The sequence below is a fragment of the Planococcus citri genome, chromosome 1, assembly GCF_950023065.1.
Source record: "Planococcus citri chromosome 1, ihPlaCitr1.1, whole genome shotgun sequence".
Classification (NCBI taxonomy): Eukaryota; Metazoa; Arthropoda; class Insecta; order Hemiptera; family Pseudococcidae; genus Planococcus; species Planococcus citri.
The window spans coordinates 66,641,765-66,663,275 of record NC_088677.1 but is presented as its reverse complement, the minus strand read 5'-3'; the positions used below and the strand labels follow the sequence as shown (position 1 = coordinate 66,663,275).

The 21,511-nt window shown below is 37.7% G+C and overlaps 1 protein-coding gene across 5 annotated transcripts in view; it reads left to right on the top strand.

The window, feature by feature from the left end:
* The window catches only part of LOC135833410 (chromodomain-helicase-DNA-binding protein 7-like), a 116,652-nt gene that overhangs the window by 20,338 nt on the left and 74,803 nt on the right, over window positions 1-21,511 (top strand). For all 5 annotated transcript variants that reach the window (XM_065347213.1, XM_065347214.1, XM_065347210.1 and 2 more), the window contains exon 2: window positions 3,195-3,304. The gene's annotated coding sequence lies outside the window, so the exon portion shown is untranslated. The remainder of the gene's footprint in view (window positions 1-3,194; window positions 3,305-21,511) is intronic.

The window sequence follows — 21,511 nt, the reverse complement described above, 5'->3', positions numbered from 1 at the left end:
TTATGATGCTTTCCCAGGTTTCTTCATCGCCCATAAGGCTGCAAATAGTTTTTTTCAATAACTTGACAGTACAGTGTAGTACATATTTAGTGGAACTTCTTCTGAGAGTCAATGATCTGGTCTTATAATTCTATCATTTCTTTGGTTTATGCTTTTTCTATCTAGTTCATTAATTTTTTTAGGCTTCGCGTTTCAATTTTAATTCCTGCCAAGTGCCTACATCTCTTTAGAGAAGTCTTGTATGTACATTTGTGCATTGTTTGCACTTTCAAACATTTGCACGCAAAAACTAGAATCAGCATTTCTGCTGTCCCACTAAAGACGGCGAATATAGCAGGTGAAAAAATGAGCAAAATCAGCAAACGCAGCCGCTGGAGCAGCGCTAGAATGTGCTGTCGCTGTCCGTTTTTGGTACAGTGTACTATAGAAAGAAGAAAGTTATCCGTCGTCGATCAATGAAAAAGTACAACGCGCCTTGTGCCTTGTGTACCTGCGTAACACATCCTCCGCACGCGTTCTCTGTTCGTCTTTCTGTTTGCTGCCAGCTCTTGTGCTGTGACTGCCGGCGCTGCGCTCGTTCTACGCTCTGTTTTTGCGGCTTTTTTCTTGGGCCAGCTAATAGACGAGTTTTCGTTAGCTGCCAGCTGGTGTGATGTATTGCTTCTTGATTCTCGCCAGCGTCTCGACGATGTGTATGATGAAGTGAGCATTATTCGAATACTTGTACTCGTATTTGCTCGTTGGAATGGGCATGTCAATTATCAATGAGAGATCTTTGTGTTGAAGAGCGAGTGCGATGCGAAGTGCCAGGGTTGCTTGGAAAGAAATCTGCAGTAATTTGGAAAATATCGGACAATTTTTGTGCCAAGTGTAATGCTGCGAGAGAATCCTTGCGTTAGTTTGAAATTGTGATAAAACGATCGGTATGTGTTACCCTTTTGCGAAGGTTATTCGACGCGAAATTTCCAATTTTTCCCGCCTGGTACCCGCGAACATTAACCTTTGAACTCGAGAACAGCCGTAAAACGATGTCTATCGACTTGGCTGAGAGGTTCAACTGCCTTATTTCATCCCCTTTTTTCAGTTCCTCTCGAACAGTCTGTATCGTTTACTTGATTGTATGTACTAGAGGAGAAAGTTTGTTATAGGGTGCTTGGGAATGCTGATTCATCCGATGCTCTTAATGATTAGCGAAGACTTGCTGGGAAATCTTATTAAGAGCTTACTGTTTTTTTTTTTTTTTTTTTCAAAAAACGTCATCGGAGATGGAAGTTTGTGATTTTTTCTGACCATTTTAGTCGTATAATTTTCAAAATTGTAGTCCAATAATGTTTTCTTCTCTAGTACAGGGAAATATTGAATATTGCATCCTATAGGATAAATGATGAGAACTGAAGTGAATTTAGCGAAAATTTGGAACACGCGTTCGCATGTTTTTATTCTCGATGCTCTTTTCAAAAATGATCTCCCAAGTCCTACCCTGACATCTTTCATCTTTACAGCAAGTCTTGTTACAACCTTATCCTTGAATATCCCTCTTCCTAAAACTGACCTTGGTTAAGTTGACATTCAAGTTCAACTAGAGGAAGTATATTATAGGCGCTACCCCTGTTGTTGTGAAAGTGTGCAGATCAATTTCTATTGTACGCATGTAGAAGTTGTTGGTCTGTTGTTTAGTTTGGGGAGATTCTAAGGATGATTTGTTAAATAATGGGCATGATATATACATATAAGTAGAGTGGTGGTTGGTGGTGTGGTATTTAGGGGGACTGTAATACCTCCTGTATGGGTGACAACTCTTTTGACTTCGTCTATGGCATTGAAAATGATACATGCGGCTTAATGGTCGAGTACAGTAGATTTCGTAATTATGCTGACTCGAGTTTCGAAACATTTTTGTGAATGATGAGGAAGTAAGACACGTGGTGTTTGTATGCCCAGCGTCCATTTTTTTGCCAATTTTTAGCATTTTCAGGTATGAACAATGTTTGTTGACCGCCGATGATTGAAATTTGTGTAGCCTATACTTGGAGGTAGGTAAGAGAGATTTGAAATGCTTACACTGTGTTATATCAGAGTCACAACCCCTAAATGAGGTATGGTATACATACATATTGTAGTAATGCAGTGTGGTATATAGAATTGAAATTAAAACTCGACGACGACGTTGGTTGACGTTACTGACGAGGATGGCGACGACGACGGTGTCAGTGTCGGTTAAATATGTTTCGTACACAGCACTCTTCTGTTTTGTGTGTCGTCCATTTAATGAAAAAGGGGATCTGGAACGGCGGGGCTCGAGGTAGCAAAGAAGGGTTACGGTAGCAATGCGGCGGCGGCGGTAGCGACTGCTGCTGCTGCTGTGGCGGTGGACGAGCGCGGGCATGAAGAGGAAGGAGAAAAGCCGATAATCGATGGCATTTTCGTACGTAATTACTCATTTATCTCGTAATGGCGGAGACGTCGGTGCGGCGGTGGTAAAAAGCATCGCATCGGAGGTGGTGGCGCGGCGGCAACGTCAGCGTCAGCGCTGGCGGCGGCTATGGAATATTTCTTTGTAGCGGTATCGGCAGCGGTAAAAGTGGCAGCGGTGGCTGTTGCAGCCGCGTGCATACTATGCTATTTTCTTGCTTATCGATGGATAGGTGGTGTGTTTTCTGTGCTCTGTATATCGTATGCATATACACTTACACACCTATTACCTATTTAGAGTGTAGATACAGATAGGTAATGTTGGTACATTTATCTCCATGTATACGTTACAAATATATTTCAGCTTAATTTATGTGCTGTGCTTCAATGTTCATCGAAGTGGATCCGCGATGCACAGTAAAGTTTATGTACCCTTTTCCCCCTGTTGAAAGAAAAAAACAGAACTTAGGGGAAGAGGAAGTAGTAGAGAACGATATCAGTAACCAGTAATGCGAAATTGAACTGTTGACATACTCAACACTTCTATGTGTTTGTTTTTTTTTTTTTACGACTTGAGACTTGGATTTGGAGGGAAATTTATTACTGGGTTGAAAACTTGCACTTGATCACTTACATTATGGTTTATTGTTTAGGTGCTGTCTTGACCTAACGCAGGTGTCGGTAATTTTAATATTGTTGTGGGAATTTTATCTACAAATACTTGAAAAAGGTGAAAAATTATGTGTTTATTAACCCTTGATTTTGTTTTTTGTTCTGTTTAGGAAACAAAATACCTATCATTTGGAAAAAAAATTCAAGAAATTATATCATCGATGTTATGGTTTTGTCTATGACGCGACAATAAACTAATATGTTCAGCATGTGATAATTGGTGAGTTTGTTACCTGTTTGTATTACTAGAATAATTTGAACATATGATTATTGGACATTGAACGATCAATACTGATGAAAAAGAGTGCTTCAGAGTTGAAGACCAAATTTCAAAGCATCGTGGCCATCACTCAGCTAATTTCTGATTGCAAGAGAGTTTTTGCATTTTGCTCAAGGGTAGTTGTCGTATTTTCACTGAAAATGGAGAAATGTAATTTTTTAATGTTCATAGTAGCCAACCTGTCCATTCAGATTAGCTTAAGTATGATTGGCTGTATCTAGTCTTTGATTTTGAGGATGATGTGTAGAGATAGGTGGTGTAATTTAAGTTTATTGCCATTTGAAAATTTACAAGCATTTACAAGTTTTGTTAGGTAGGTAATAAAATCAAATGATCAGGGTTTTTTTGCTATTAAAGATGTCAATATTTTATCAGTATTTTTTCTTTACTGATTAATGATGTTGATATGAGATCCAATATTAAAATATCAACATGGAAAACTAATATCGACAATATCATCATATTGTCAAAAAATGAGAAAAAATGTACAAAATGGATGAAAATTGAAATTCAAAAGAAACTGTGTCAAACATTTTTTTTGCAGTTTTCAACTACTTTGCTACAAAACACGAATGATTGGTACAAAAAAGTGAAAAATAGGTACATACTTTTTATATAATTTTGACGACGTATCTCACCTTCGTATAGCAATAAGGTTACATCTCAAAGAAGTGGAATTTTATAGGAGAGTGATTCTCTTTTTTAAGAATACTTCGAGGAGAGGTGTTTCAGGAAGGAATGGATGAGACAGTAAGATAAAAGTACGGTATGTACCTACTTGTTTTCTGTCCAACAAATTTCATCACAAAGTGATGTAAAATGTGTAGGTCTGAACAGGGTATATTTGCAGAGTGTCTACTGGCAAGAAAAAGGCGAGAAAGTTAGAAAAAGGCGAGAAATTCGCGTGGGTGGCAAGAAAGTTAGAAAATAGTATAGAAATTCCTTCGAAAAGCAAGAAAATTTCCAAGAATTCACATCAAAAATCTCTGAAAAATTGAAGTTATCCCACCAAAATCTCAAGTTTTTATTTTGTTAAAATTGATGTTGTTCTACTTTTCGAATTGAAAATTTTCCAAAAATTTTGCACTCGCTTCGCTCGGGCCATTCAAGCTGATATTTTCAAACATTTTAAGAATTCGAAAATTAAATAGGAAATTTTTGATTTCCAGGTACCCAAACCATTTGAAAAGTGCAAATTTTTCATTTTCTAAACAGAACGACTAACTTTTCAAAAATGTTGATATTTTTGTGCTTCGATGAAAATGTAAAATAAAGCATACAACATGGTCGTTTTTTCGTTTTTCAAACCAATTTTTTGAACGAATTTTCGCTCTCGCTTCGCTCGAGCAGTAATTTTACATTCATTTCAATAAAATGATCATTCATTGTGAAAGGTTTTATGAAAACAATCTGAAATTCTGATTTTGCTCTCCTCTCAATCACAAATACAATATACCTAAGCTCTTTCATGGTTTGATCTTGTAATTGTATATGTCACTTCAGCACGTTAAAATTTTGATTTTTGTCGGAAAAATAACAATTTTTTTGTTGAAAAAATGACATCATACTCCATTACTCTCCCTTCCCCAAATAACATGACTTCGATCCGCATTCGAGTTTACTTTTTATTTTGTTACTGTTATCATCATAGAATTGAATTCACTTCAGTAGACTTGCCTCAACGTTTGTTTTTATTACGTTTTTTTATTATCATTTTTTCATTTGAGAAATAAATTCACTCCTCTGCTTTGAAGAATATATTTCTGAGAAATTTTGTTGGGGGGGGGGGGTAGAGGGGTTTGCGACGATTATCTATGGATAAATATGAAGAGGGGTAAGAAATTTCATTTTTGGAAGCAAGAAAAAGGCGAGAAATTCGCTTTTTTGATTTTAGTAGACACTCTGATTTGGAGAGGCTCTTGACAAGTAGTGATATTATCGTCTTGTATCAAAGGTCAGTTTTTGGTTAAAAAAAGATGAGAACAGAGATGGCTGTGTACTTAGTAGAAAAAATTCAGAAATTGCTGTTGTAGAGAACCCTGAGAATATTTGCCTCAATGCAGGGTGTCTAGCTGTCTACTGCCTGAAAAAACTACTAATTTAGGGGGAGGGTAGTATAAAATTGGAAAATGGCCTAAAAAAAGTACGAAAAATTATTGAAAATGTACAAAATTTATGAAATTCATACAAAACTTTGAAAGGATTTTCAAAATGAAAAAAAAACACTTGAGGAAAAATTTTTTTGAATAGTATATTACACAACGAGGGCCGAAAAAGTGATTTTTGACGAGGGTGAGGTTTGTGACCCGAACGAAGTGAGGGGAACAACTCACACGAGTTCAAAATCACTTTTTCTCCGAGTTTAGTGAAGTAATTTTTCCTGAACGAGGGTGAAAAGTAGTACTTTTCACCCCTAGATAGGAAAAAATTTTTGTGCATCCATTTTTTTTTTACCTAAGAAAAGTGAAGTGAATATCGTTGCGTTTTCACAATTTTGCAATGCTATGCCATATTAATTGTGTAATGAGCCTTTTGTGAGGTGGAAAATGTAAAATTAATGACATTTGTGATCCATAACCTAGAGATGATACAAATGATTTGGGTTATTGACCCCTTTGATGTGAGAGGATACAAAATGTTTGAGGTTATTGGCCCATGAAAACGCACATATAAGTTTTGTGAAATGTGAAGACAGTTTGAGATTGAGGGAAGGATCTTCTGAGTGATACTGACATGGAGTTATATCTTGTGTAGGATAATGATGATGATTGAACTCCTGTGACTCACAGGCTGTGAGAGGTGGCCTTGTTTGTGGAATGGTAGGAGACATCTATAGCAATGACATTTCAACTGTCGCAATTATTTTTCATGGCTTTTTGACTGAAAGGGACTTCGGATGGTGCCGCTTTACACTGTAGGTCATAAAAGATTGCTTACCAAATTAATATCTACTTTTCCAAGCATGATATGATAGGGGTTGATGGAATTGTATGAGGGGTGAATGTTTCAACATCATGATTTGCCATCTTCACATCTCTTCTGAACAATTTTTCATTCAGCTTTCAAACAGAACTTGGATGACTGATTATTTCCTTGTCTATTGACTGGGGGGGGGGGGGGGGGGGAATTGTGATCATATGAGGCTCGAGCTTTTCCACACATTGTTATGGTGCAGTAACCACTGATGCTGAAGATGGGCTCTATACTTGTGAGGTGTTTATGCTCACTTTTCACATGCGTATGATTGCAGTTTACATTGGTACACCATACACCTATAAACCTATGGGTATGCTATACTTAGTTGAAACTGAAGGTACCTACATCCATGAATGTGCATCGCGTAGGTACACCATCACCATACCATACACATTGCAGTATACACGTTTTCGTTGTTATATTCGTAGCGAAGAAGAAGAATTCACGTCCGTTTATATAAATAATGGCTTTACATTACTTTATGGATTCGGCAACAACGAGATAGATGAAGGGTGAAGTAGAGGCGAAACTATGAACAACGGTCGACGTTCGGGGGCCGAAGGGCTTGGGTACAAAAAGGGGAAGGGGGTACGTGTACGCATTAAAAAAAGTGGAGTATGAGGTAACGGCAACGCAGCTACAGCTACAGCAACAACAACGACGACGACGACGACGACAACAACAACGATGAGGAGGAGGACGATGTTACCAACTATATGTATATACAGCAAAGCACAGCACACACAGCACAGGAAAAGAAATGGAAGATAGCGGAGCGAAAAGGATGGAGTGAGAGCGGACGGACGGACGGACGGCGCGAAATGGTGAAGCTCGATTGCGGCGCGGCCGCGGCGGCCTACGTGTATATCTTCTTCTCTGTGCTGTGTTCGGCTTTGGGTTTTCAGTGTTGCTGGGTACGTTTGTGTGTGTTTGTGTATATAAAATGATGGTTTTACGTATCCATGTACTACTACGTTTTATATGTATATGTGTGTATGACTATGAGCCCACGTTTATCGATCGGACCTCGTCGGATTAATTTCAGTTTATTTTCTCTGTTTCTCCATCTCCGCATCTCTGTCGCTTTCTCACACTCTACACTCCCGTAGTCGATGTTCGAGTGTGTGAAATGGTCTCTTTTTGTACGTAGTATATGTCGTATATACATTATGTAAGGGTTGGTTGGTATAAGAAAAAGACATGTGAAATGTGGGTACCTTACCTATCTGCTATTGTGCGACAGAATGATGGAAACTTGAGAATAAGAGAGAAAGAGAGAAACTAGCAATCGTATCTGGTACTTGCCTACTTTTGCAAAAGAAAGAAAAAGAAAGAAAATGAAAGAATCCGTTCGAGCGAGAATACAGAATGAGCCAATGTGTTAAGGTATCCGACAATTGAGTGTAGTGAGATGTGTGCTGTAACGTGGTGGTAAAGGGTGCACTACTCGTATGTACTGTAGACATCCACTCTACGAGAACATCGGTATGTAGTATATGTCTGTGTACAGTATGGTGTAAGTCTCAGTGGTGATATTTCTCTCTAACCATTGCCCCTTTTCTTTCCTCCTACCCAATCCCAAATACTTCAGTGTGGACTTGGAAGAAAAAAGAGCTACGAGAAAAAATACGATTTTTTTACTCTCTCTCACAGCTAGTACAAGTTCAATTCAAAGTTGGTTTTGGAATGCGAAAACGTCGTTGAGCATTTGACTACAAATTTTCTTCCGAATGGATGCAGGAAAATTGTTACTGAAGAGATAGCGTTGTCGTTGTTGTTGTCGTGAAATCTTAGCCTAGTTTTACGTACCGACGCGATGGAGCTTTAGACGTCGTCGTCGTCGTCGTGGTGGTGGCCGAAGAAGAGGGTCGTTGAAACGAAACAGCCTAAATGCGAAGTATATTAGTAGGATAAAGGGTAGTACTTACAGAGGGTTTCAACCCCTGAATTGCTATACAAGTTTTTGTGGCGACGTCGGGTGTCGAACAAGACGCCCGCCGTCGATGTAACGCGACGTGACATGACATGAGATGGGATACAGGGTGAAGCAGTCATCTGATTATTTTTTTTTTGAACGATGAGATGATGGGGTTTTCACCTTGGGAGGTATTTTTTAGCAAGATGAGAAAAGGAAATAGACTGGTGTGAGGAAAGGGTTTGACTGGATAGAGTTCATTATAATGAATTGAAAAGTAAAAGCATTGGGGTTGATGGTGGAGTGGAGAGTGAAGAGAAAACGTTTCTGAAGTTATGCTTAGTTGAAAATTGATCTTTTGATATAGTGGCGTAGCCAGGATTTTCTCAAGGAGGGGGCAAAACCAGATTTTTAGGCATGAAAAGTCGAAATGAGAGGTAATTTTCTGGAAACCTATCGCAATATGTGGTGATTTTTATGAAAACGAAGGCAAAATTATTGCTCGAGCGAAGCGAGAGCGAAAATTATTAGAAAAAATGGGTCCAAATAACAAAAAAAACGTCCATTTTTGCATGTTTTCTTTCAAATTTCCGCTCGCAAGGGGGGCAATGGCCCCCTTCGCCCCCTTGGCTTCGCCACTGTTTCGATATCAATTGTAAACAAAGATTCTTTCAATTTCATAAGAATTTGTAATATGTAATTGTATAAAATATGTAAGTAATATGAAATTTGTTGAACTAACTTCTCAGTTGCTGAAAATTATCCTAAATTGATGAAACAAATGAGCAAAATTTTGCGAAAATTGTAGGAAAATTTGTTGAATTGTTATAAAAATAGTTGGAAATGTCCGAAATTTAATGAAATGTCGGAGATTCGAGTAAAATATTCAGGGACGAAACTAGGCATTTTCTTTGGGGGGAAAACCTGTAAAATTTTCATGATAATTGCTAAATATCACCAAAAAAATCTGTATGAAACGTTAACACATGTTGCAAAAATTGCTTAAAGAAACTTTAGAACTTGTTTAATTTAAATATAAAAACAATTGAAAATGACCATCATTTGATGAGATATTTCAGAATTTTAGCATAATTTCAAATTATGAGATATTACAATAAAATTGATCAAAATTATCAGCACAATGATGATCACCAAGATATAATTCCATCTTAAAATGTAAATTTTTTCCTATCAGATGGAAAATGGCTCAGATAATGAAATGAAGTTTGACAACAATTGCATGAAGCATCATAAAGACTGTGAAATGGTTATGAAAATGACTGAAAATTTCCAAAAATTGAAGGAATTGAAGTAAAATTGGCGGGAAATTGCTTAAAACCTCATTTAAAGTTGATGAAGTATTTCAAAATATGGATTGAGCTGATTATAATGATCAAGTGACTGAAGTCTTATGGAGTTTGTGAATTTGACGGAATTAATTGATAATGCGTCGACTTTATTGTTCTAATTTCTTCCCTTCTCTTCCCTTCCCTTCCCTTCCTTTCCCTTCCATTCAGTAGAAATGTTCCCCTTCATAGTTCATCAATTTATATCCAGATTGTCAATGCTGGTTTGTAGTTGCGCTACTCTATGATGTTCCATTGAATAGTATGGCTTCAAAAGTCCATTTTATCAATGGGACCTTCCAAATGTTGAAAATCGCATACTCAGTCATCAAGAAAGGCTGTTTTTTGAATCCCTTCTTTTGAGAAACAATACAGAATTATCTTAATTGATAAAGACAGGTGTACTGAGGTGGTATTGAAGATTTCAAATTTGAAGTTCCAATGGAATCAGTCGAGTAGCTTTGCTTGTCTATCAGTTTCATATCATCACTTTAGAAAATACATGGAACAGTAGCTGGAAAAATATCGTCGAAACCTCTCTGCCCTCTTGTCTCGCTATGAAATCCGAAAACCACTCTTTGACTTTGGTATACTTTGGTTGTTACTTTTCAAGATGCTGCAAAACTTTGAGAATATTAAAACTTGGTATACTTACATAGTATTTATACGTACTACATACCACCTACGCATTCCATTCAATGTATATAGGACAAAACAAGTGAAACATGGTAGTATCGAGTTAGCATCAACATTTCAACAGCAGCAGCAGAATTGGTGGAGATGCGCGGTTTGGCAGCGTGTTAAGTATATGCGTGGCAGCGGATTTTTTTCAGGTTTTTTCCCTTTTTTCGTTTTCGATACTGAAGTACATATAACTAAAAAAAAAAAAAAAAAAAAAAAAGGCTGGCGGAGTAGAAAAGAGTGTTTTATCGGCGCAGTACCCCGCTCCCTGTCGTCGTCCTTGCGCGAGAAAACAGGCTGTATAATGGGACGAGAGAAGACAGCGTGAAAGAGAGAAATACAGCAAAGGAAGACAGGCGGCGAAGAAAAGAAAGAAGGATGACGATGGAGAGCAGTACGTGTTTAGGTAGAGAAGAGAGAGACAGATAGAAAGAAAGGAGTAGAGTTCTCAAAGGAGCACCATCGTCGTCGTCGTCGTAGCCGTATACGCGACTGGTAAAGGCGGGAAGGATGAGAGAAGTTGGGGTTCGAAAGGGTTCGTCGAATTTGCCACGCACACACGTACTCGTCGTACATTTAAACTGCGAAGAACGAGACATGGTGCGAAAGAGACAGAACTGGCGAAGTGTATGTACTCTGTGCACGTAAGAAAACGAGCCGATAGCGCGGATAGTGCGCGAAAAAGAGAGACAGAGATGACAGCCGCAAAGGCGACTGTACCAAGAGAGTAGTGGTAGCCGCCGCATCATCAACAGAGGTTACCAGGGTGGCGGTCGGCTCGCCTTGGATGAAAGTAGCTGTAGCAAAGCAGCAGCGGTAGTGCGGCGAGTCCGGGTATTCCCCGCTTCGTCTTTGGCTCACTTTTCTTGCTTTCGTTCTCGCTGTATATAATGGTGTTTGCAGTAATTTTTTTGGTATTCTTGTTTTCACCGAGTTAGTTTTGAGGGTGAGGAATAAGATTCGTGGTTTGTTGCAATGTACGGCTGTATAAATGTCTTGAAAGTGCGTAAACCATCCTAACTTTGTTCGAAAATGTGCAGATTCATTTTCCTCGAACTTTCAGCAATTTTGGGTAACAATTTGATACTTCTGGCTTTCTGTACTTCCATTGTTGACACGATCCTTCAAAGAGATCAGTCTGAAGACTGCCTTTAGAATATTTTTAGACAGTGTTATAGGTACTAATCATGTAATTGAGGTGATAGGTTAGCAGAATTCGACTTTCTGCTTGAGCGAATATTAGGTCTGCAGGTCTGACGTTCTTCATGTTTCTTTTTCAATGTAGCCAGGGACATATAAGAGGAAGGTATGGTTCAATTTTCCTTCAAAATGCAGTCATTGAACTCCAATCTTTTTCGTCAGGTTCAAAAAGACACGAGATTCGAGGTCAATGCCCTCTCTGTCGATTAAGTTCTCCAGTTCAGAAACCAATGAGGCCTCTGAACAGTGTTCCAAAGATTCAGGTATACTTTGCAGAGGCGTACAAACTCTAAACGGCGCCAATGATGCTTTGAAAGGCTCATAGAATTTGCATACCGCACAGTAGTCAGCATCGGGAAGGTCTCAAAATCAGATCTATGTAGTAGGTGAAAGATTCAAACCAACTGTGGTCATTGATCTAAACAGCTGAGCATGATTTTTGTCCCAAATTAACGAAAAATGAAGATGATTGTATCCAGTCATCCATAGCAACATTTTGGCCAAGACACAGATTAAACTTAAAATGAAAGGTCAAAATCATCACTTCATCAGATCTTCTACCCTCCAGTAATTTGAGCCTTTTCAAGACCCGAGAAGCATTTGTGTAACCTACAGTGGCAGATTTTGTTCATTTTTAGCAACTTTGTCGTGCTTTAGCTGGGTTGGGTTGAATAACGAATGGTTTTACGCTTCGAAGCTGCTGGAATGAAATGGGATGGAGGTTTGACTTTTACAAGAGAGGAAGGGTGGAGGGCAAACATATAAACCGTAATAGTAGAAGACAGAAAGCGAGAAAGAACACATAGATTGGGAGGATTGGCTGTGCGAGATGAGATGGGTTAAGTATACATACAGAAGCAATGCGAAAGGCGGCAAGGCAGGCAGAGGGATGATGATGAACGACGAGATATATACGAAAGGCGACTTTCTCGCACCGCTGTCGTCGTCGTCGTCGTCGTCGTCATTTTGTAGATGCGTGTTTTTGTCGTATTTTCATCATCGTCGTCGTCGTGCATTGTATTATATGTATACACCATAAAGCTACGCCGCTGTCGTCGTGGCGGCCACCGCTGCTGCGACGCTGTGGCAGTAGTGGCTGTTGCTGTACGTGCGAAAAGCGACGCTATCGGGAAAACAGGAAGGGATGAGATGAAAAGCCGAAAAAGAGGATAGGATGCGAGGATGGAGGCGGAGTGGCTGCTAAGTGGATGGTGGGATACGTGAAGCGGAATACCAAAAAAGGCGAGTGAACGAAAGAGAGCGGCGCGAAATGAATGGTACATATAGCCGACAAAGATAGACGCAAAAAGCAATGATAGATGGGGTGAGAGGTGCCGGCCAAAGGATTCTCAGGCAGTACGAGCAGCAGGAAAAAGCGTACACGCGATACTTGGGAAATATTTTCTAGATTTTGAGACGTACTTTACTATACTGGCTGGCGTATTTTGGTGTATTTTAAATGCGCGCTTTTCTTTCTTCTTTCTCTGTCTCTCTCGCTCGATCTCTTTTCATTTGCCTTGTTCGAGCAGGTTCGCCTTTTTTATTACTTTTTTTCCTTTCTGAGCATTTTTTTTTTTTTTTTGTAAGTATAAATGGAAGAGTGTGTATGGTGCACGGGTATATGGCGAAGCAGGTGAAAGGGTACACAGAGAGGGCACTTTGGCGTAGTTTTGTGTTTGTCTAACTCGAGAGTGAGCTAGTGAACAAACGAATGAGAATTTGTGCAAAAGCAGAGCCAATTCGATTGGGTTAGGGGGGATTGAGAAATGAAAAATGCCGACAGATACTTCAGTATTCAAAAATATCTTGGTGTAATGATGCCTGAAAGTGTTGGTGATCTACAAAGTATAGAGTTCGATTTATGTTTTCAAATGATGATAAAAGAGTTGAAGATTGCTTAAATTTAAACCAAGAGATAAAATTTTTGAAAGTTTTGGCGAGTAATTGAAACCACTACAGCCGAATGGAATAATTGCTTGCAAACAGTGATAAATTGATTACTTCATTCATAGAAGCAACCCGAGGGCGAGATTACTTACATGAGGGGCTAATTTTGAGGAAAGAGTGGCGAAAGAGTGCAAATTTGAGTAGAATTGTGGTTCGCCAAAGTTGAGAAATTTTTGTGATGTGATGCTAAGAAATCCAAATCTGAGATCATGATCTTTCAAAATCAAATGCTTAATCATTTCATTCATTTTGCTTAAATTGTCAGAATTTTTGAGTTCAATTTAAATCAAAAAGTGGGGATGATCCAACGAGCTAAGGGTGACAATTTTATTAGAAAATCATTCTTATTTGTGATAGGAGACGTCCACCGACATTGTTCTGTGATTTTTTTTTTCAATTGGACACGAGGCATGATCAACTTGACGAATTTCATAATCCCTCTATAGATTGCAGCTCCTCAGTGAGGAAGTTACGAATACTCGTGTAAGCCTTTGTCGTGACGTAGCCAAAGATTTTTAAGTTCATTCTGTCCCCTTCATTTGTTTTAAAACCAAGTTGTGGAATATTTTCTGAATTAAGCTCCTCTACATATATATTGAAACATTTGGTTAGCCTTGTACAGTTACATTACAATGAACTGTGTTGAAATCTACAACTATCAAATCCTGTAAAATGGCGTGTTGGAAGATAAAAACTCGACGCCATATTTTTATTTGATTTTTTTTCGTTTTTGTGTTCTTTGTTCGAATAATCTTATCACATGTTACGAAAATAGCTCCAGAAGAAATGTGTGTGTACATATATCGTTTATTGATAAGAATAAGGCGTTGGTGTAGGAAAATAATGTACATATATGTGAAGACTGTGGAGTATTGGGTAATCGAAATAACAGACAAACAAACATAACAGTAACAGACCAGCGGGTGATAGGTTGTGCACGTGGTTGTTCTGCGAAACGCGGGTTTTCTGTTGCTATGTTGTGTAGAGTCGAACGTATGGCGACAGTCTGTGATAGAGATGGAGGGTGTGCCACCCACCCATAATTTGGTATACGGGGTGTGAATATGCTCAACGTGTGGATGGATGTATTATCAAATTCTACATTGGTGGATTAGATAGTATTCTAGTCGCAAGAAAGGACTAGTGTTCTGTATGTGGATATGATTATGTAAAATTTTCAGATGTACGTATGTAGTGTTGTAATTGTGAGATTGCGGATGCTCTGGTGTCCAGAAGATGTGAAGGATGGAAGAGGAAATGAAATTGTATCGTTATGAACGGCTGCTTTGACACCAGCAGTGGTGGTAGCAACAGCAACCGCAATAAGTAATAACGATAAAGATTGAAGTGGTGGGGATTTTGGCTTGGGTATGTTGTAATAAGTCTCAACTCTCGACACATGTAACATAAGTATGAAAAAAACGATCAAATATGGAATGATTTTTGTATCCGAATTGAAAATACAAACATGCTAGTTGATGTAAGTGATTGTGATGCGTAGAAGTGTAATGTATATTTTTGATGAAAATCGAATTGTCTTGTGAGATGAATTGAAGAGGTGCGAAACTGATGGGAACTACTTATAACCATTGGATAAGGTATTTTGGCTTTTGTTCACTGAGTGCTTGCTGGAGATTTAGTGAGGTAATGATAATCATAACTTATGGATATTAGTTTATAACGGTATTTTGTGCACTTCTAATAAGGTCTAACGATGAATATGGTGTTGATGTTTAGACATTAATACGTACGTACTTCGTAATCAGATTAGATTGTGTAGAATTTCGTAATTTTAAGAACGAAGAAAAATAAAATTAGTTGATTGAGAAGTTTTTTGTGTAGTTAATAATTGTGTAAGTTAGTTTTACCAAAATTTCCTTTTTTAATGTTGCGAGGTCATTTCCCCCACTTTTTGGACCGAAAAAATATATCGAGGGGTGGAGAAATCCGAGAAAAACATTTTTCAAAACTGTAACTAAGAATCCTATATGGGACAAAAATTGAAAATTGTGAACAGATTCTTTGGTAATTGATATTAAAGTTCAAAAACAGTCGAGAACGTTGATTTTTGATTTCTGATTTTTTGATGACGAATCTGATGCAAGTTTGATGCCAGTATTATACTCAGTCTCGGTGTTTGTCATTTCTTCACTTCAATGAAACATTGGTGAATTTTCCTACCGAAAATCTTTTTTTTTTTGCCGAAATTGTTAAGAAGTCTTTCTGTTGTCAAAATTACCACTCAGAATCGCCGAAAGATGTTGCTGTTGCCTGGGGAGACTTTTTATTTGTCAAAATTACCGAATGGTCAAGTCTTACTTTTTTTTCCAAAATTGTCAAGAATCTTGTTTTTTTTTTCAAAATTCATTCCCAACAAGTTTTGCAGTTCTACCAACATTGCCGAAAATATCACTCTCCCCTTCTGCCTATTCTCTTCCAAAAAATTGAATTATTTGTACAATTTTTGATTATTTAGAGTATGCATGTCAAAACTGCCTCCCCATCCCCTCTAGAATTAGCTGATACACGAGTAGACAGTTTTAAATTTCCCGAAAGATTTATTGTAGTTACCTTTGGACTCGACAGACAGGTCACCTGGCTGGGATGCATTCTGCTATCCATAATGTATGTATTTTGAATCGATGATTATATTAGTGGTCATAGTGAGAGGAAACGATTAGAAAAAAATTGCTAAAAAGAAATGAAAGGAAGAAAGTATATCTACCTGATATTTCCGTAGGTTCTTATCTAATCCGGAGATATTATTCGCGCGCTTTTACCCTTCCTTGTTTCGATCGGTCTGTGTGTTTTTTTCCTCTCTCTTTCGGCATGTAATCTAAAACGCGATCACGAAACTTGGTCGTGACAATTTATAGAGTTATTTCTATGTACTTACACCAGGCAGTATACCAAAGCGGCTATATTACTGCAATTATTGTGCCGATGACGATGAATTGTGCTGGGTCAAAGCCCAAAGGATGCAGGAGTTAGATGGCGGTGGCTTTGTGGCGTTTTTACTGTAATTGCCTCGAGGTGATATTTTGAGCATACTGACTCCGTATAGTTATCCTGTTTTTTTTTCCACGTGTATTTCGTTGCATTATCGACTTACTTGTGTATTATGGTTGGTCGTGTCGAAGTTTTATAGCCTCTTGGGCGATGAAGAATGGAAGAAAATCGGTTTACGTATGTGTACTAATGGTATTAGTGACATAAAAAGACGCTCGATCGTTTTTGAAACACTTGCTTATTATTTATCGAAAAAAAATTTCACAGTTGCAGCCACATAATACGAGTGGGGAACGATCAAGTACATATTTCTCGATTCTATGTCTGCCTGTATATCTGCCTCTCTTCTTTTGCGATTTCGTGCTCGATGTTTTCGATTAATTGTGCAATTAATAAGCTCGTTATCGGCGTAATTTTCAAATATGTAGTATCGATGTTGTGTTATTTTTATCGAGGCGTTTCTTAAAACTCTGTGTAGCGTAATCTTTGCTTCGGCGACGTAAAGAGAGAACGAACAGATCGATAGGGAAGTGAAGAGGAATGATTTAGTGTGCACTGAAATATGTATGTACATTGATGTCTATGTATTTGACTTTGGGTACCTACTTGTGAGGTTTTCTGTACTTCTTTTCAATACGATTTGCAACAGTTGAGTGGCATTATCGAAAAATTCCCTCCGTGCCGTGATTGCACAATCGCTTCTTATGATCAAGAAAATAATCTACGTGCATCGAGTGTAAATTTCGTTCTCGTTTTCCCGCGAAGTAATTACATTTTCTGGGTAAAATTAGTATAGCACATTTTCGAGAGCTCTATTGCTGATTTTTATTTTCGAATTGTTCATATTTTTGCGTATGCGATTTTATGACAACGACGACGATGCGAAGATCTTTATGGTTTCTGTAAGTAAAGGATAGCTGGGTACCTGAGACGGCATGGCATGGCACAGCGATCGATAAAAAGGTAACTTTTACGTATTAAACGTACTTCGTACAGCGGCGGTGCCTTATTCGGTTTCGCAGACAGCGTGGTGAGGTTATGGGCCAGTAGAGCAAGTTTCGAAGGTCGAATGAAAGCGCACTGTAGAAAAGATGAACAGAAATTACTCGCTATCAGGACTTGGAGACTGGACGCGGAACTCGAAAAGTCGAAACTGGGTATTTGAAACGTCCCTTTGAAAAACCCTTCAAATTGTTGCGACATTTGATCAGGAACTGTCGACCACGGACCAACATTTCTTCAAACTAAACTTACTATTTTCCAATTTCTACCTTCTGCAAAATTTGGAGCTCCATGTGCTTTTTTCATACTTCTGTATTTTTACGTCCAAATGGCGGGAACGAATTTTGAAAAAAAATGAGGGATATTCGATCAAGTACTACATAGCTCCTCAATATGCATTCTTCGCCTTCGCTCGTGATATAATTAATTCGAAAGGATTTTGAAACATTTTTGGTGGACTGGAATTTTGCGAAGTGGGGCGAAGGCTCTAAGATGACTCGAAACTGCATTTAATTGATTTGGGTGGTCACGCGGAGTTCAACTTTTCGCTCAATTTTGTAAAATTTTGTGGAAATCGTGATTTTCAAAAATTTGCTGGAGATTTTCGAAACGATTTGAAACTGCACTTGATCAATTGTGGTGAGAGGGGAGGGAGAGGGGTCGGAAGTAGTATAAATACTCGCAGATCTCAGTTTTTCAGAGTTGAAGTAGCTGAATGACATTTTATTTTTTTCACCTTCGCCCCAAATTTCATTTTTGAAATTTCCCATCAATTTTAGAAAGGAACCTCATCACCTGAAATTTAAGCTGGTGTATTTTTTTCTAGGGCTGTAACGTTTCGTTCCTTATCGTTTCATTTTCTGAGCTTAGCTGTTTCGATCACCCGTTTCGTTACGTTCCATTAAAAGCTATTTTGTTTCGTTATGTTTCGTTTCGTTTCGTTTTGTTTCGTCCCAGCCAAAAAAGACAAAAAAGTGAGTAAAGTGGACATTTTTTTTATTAGTTAGAAGGCTATACCTTCTCTCTACCTTCTCTACTCTCGATATAATCAAATCAAATTCTAGAAATTTTCATTTTTTCAATTACAAACGCAGCTGAAAAAAATTCATGAAGAATGTGATGCAACAATATTTGGCGGAAATTTAGGAGGAAACTTGATATGAAAAGGTAAAAATTGAAGAATCCGAAACATTTTCAAAAATGATACGTTTCGTTATGTGTATTTCGTTGCGTTTTGTTCAATTTTTAATTCGTTTCGTTTCGTTTCGTTTCGTTTTGATTGCCCTGATTTTTTTCATGTTCTTTCGATCAAGCTTTGAACCAATTCCAGGGTATTTAACAGCCAACAGGTAGTGAAAGTAATGAATTTAGTCGAAAAGGTAGTGAAAAAATGAAAAAATTCATTAATGTGTCCGTTCGTATTGTTTTTTTTGTTTTTAGGGTTTTTGCTGCTAGCAGCATAAACCCTATTGCAATTGATTATTTTCAATTTAATTTGTAGCCAATCAGTGAGCAGTATTTCGGAGAGACCCATTCTGTGATTTGGATTGGAGAGTGCATCGAGTCTGTGTGACGTCAGCGCCGCGTGTAGGCGACGTTTTAACGAAATGTGAAAATGTGTGATGTTCTTTAATCTTTATTGTTTTGCTTTTTGCTTTTGCTAATTAATTACGCTAATTATCACTGAATGACTGAATGTACATATGATAAATGATAATAGGGATGGAAAGCAGGAAAGCAGAAAGCTAGCTGAAAGCTGAGGAAGTAGGGGGGTTGAAAGCTATTAGCTAAGCAAGTAGCAACTTAAAAGCTAGCGAAAGCCAGACCAGAAGCTTTTTATTCAGTTTTCTTTATTTTTTTTTGCAAATTCGTTACTCCGTAAATTTCTTCTTGCTTTTGGCTGTGATCAAATTTACGAAAAAAAAATAAAAAATAAAAAAAAGCACCTAACAAAAAGCAAAAACCCTTTTGCAATCAGCGAATAGCTGATGGCTTGTTTTTTAATAATTTTGATTGAAATTGAAAAATACTTCGTACACAAATTTTCTTCCAATTTCTATTTTTTCAAAAATTTTCCTGTTAAGAATTGCTCATTTTTTTTGTTCAAGGAAGGGAGAGGTGAAGGAGGTCGAGTAGAGAGTTTTCTAAAAATTTGGTTGATGAAAAGCAGTGAAAAAGTAGTAATTAAAAAAAAAAATTACCATGGATTCAGAATTTATCTTCTAGTTTGGAGATCTCCCATGTAAAAAAAATTATACCAATATTATTTGTTTCTTCGCATGTTGTATTCAGAATTTTGTTTTAAAAAAAAATTCATAAATTTTGTATTATGTAATGATGTTGTAAACTTCTGGAAGGGGGGGGGGTGGGTATTGGCTCATTTTTTTCATTTTGAAAACGTATTTCTACTGGTTCTTCTCAAGTTTTTCTTTTTAGTTTGCGATTTTGTTGAACTTCCTGTAGAACAGATCCACATTTTTTTTGGCACATGGTAAAGTAAGTCAAATTGGTCGTGACTGTAAGTGAGCTGGAATCTAATATTGGACAAATCCTAGCTCTAGACTCTGAACTGTAAACCTTCCAAAAGTTTATTCGTCTTCATCGCAGCTTTCCATAAATGAATTTATATATGCATATGTGCGAGTACCTGCTACTTTTCTTGCAATATGTAAATTAATAGTTGCTAACTTGGAGTTGGAGGTGATAAAAACATGGGCGATGAAGGTGGGGTGGTGGCTAAAGAAGACGATGGTGGCACGAACTACCTATGTATGCTACCGTAGTGTTTGGTATACTTACGTGGGATGTCTTCCTATATGGATAAAGTGTACGTGTATACGACTTGTGTGCAGTATACTTTACATTATGTACATTACATATTTACACCAAAATGTGTTATAAATGCGCGCGAAGTCGTTAATTATCATGATCCTCCCGTCTCCTCTTGCCCCAAGCTACCACCTGCAAGTTTAGTCCGTTGTATTTCTGTACCTACGCGAGTATATTTGTATGGGTGAGAAGGGCGAGGGCGGTAAAATTATCGCGGCGGACATTTTATTAGAGATGTGTCGTCATCGGTGTACTTTTAATAAATTAATGCAGTTTTAAAGCTTAATATTGTGACGTGTAGCTGTGAATTTTTCGTGAAATTTAAAACGTTCAACCTTCGATAGGAAAATTCGACGTTTAACTTTGAGAATTTCCGAACGAGATGGAAGGGTAGGGGTACCGTGACCTGAACTGATAGGTGTATTTGTGGAATATTCTTCCCACGTGTTCAATTTGAAGTTTTTTTTGGCTATTGGGTGAGATGAAAAATTTTGAGAAATGGAATAGATTTCTGAGCTGTGCAATTGGGTATCCTTTTTCAGCGTGTTGAAAGGACTATCGAGTAGATTCTTTAATTTTTCGCTGGAAATATTAGGTATATTGTAAATAAAAGTAAACTGTTACGATACGCGTATGATATATTTATTATTGTTTATTATTTGTACTCGTAATTCTCTGATCTCTGAAGTTGACTAAATGATTTGTTTATGTTGTGTTTCAGGTGAGTAAATGAAGCATATCCGAAATCGAATCCATCGATCAATAAATAAGTAAATATGTCAGATTAAGTATTAGATAAGACATGATTTGAGTAAACTTCGTAATCCAATCCATCAATTTCTTCGAAACACCGTACAAAATTTTCCAGAAAATTCATTTTTTGAGCTACAGGTTCAGATATGTGGCCAAGGTGATTGACATTCAAAGACTGCCGAAGGAAAGTCAGCTTCTTCGGCTATTTCTACTCTATATAAAAAGAAAAAATAAACCTGCAACGTCTTACTTACGAAATAATTCGATAAAAATGTTGGCATCGCTGTGACAAAAATAGAATATTTTGATAAAAATTCGAGAAATTTGTAATTTTTCAAACAAATCGCCATCGGGGTCGTCGAGCGGGAGCAACAGTTGCGAAAAAACTCATAAATCAACGAATCGCACACGCGTAACTCGTCGTGATTTTTTTTTTGAAATTCCGATTAAATAATCGTTTGGCAACGTCGCATTCTACGAAAAAAATTA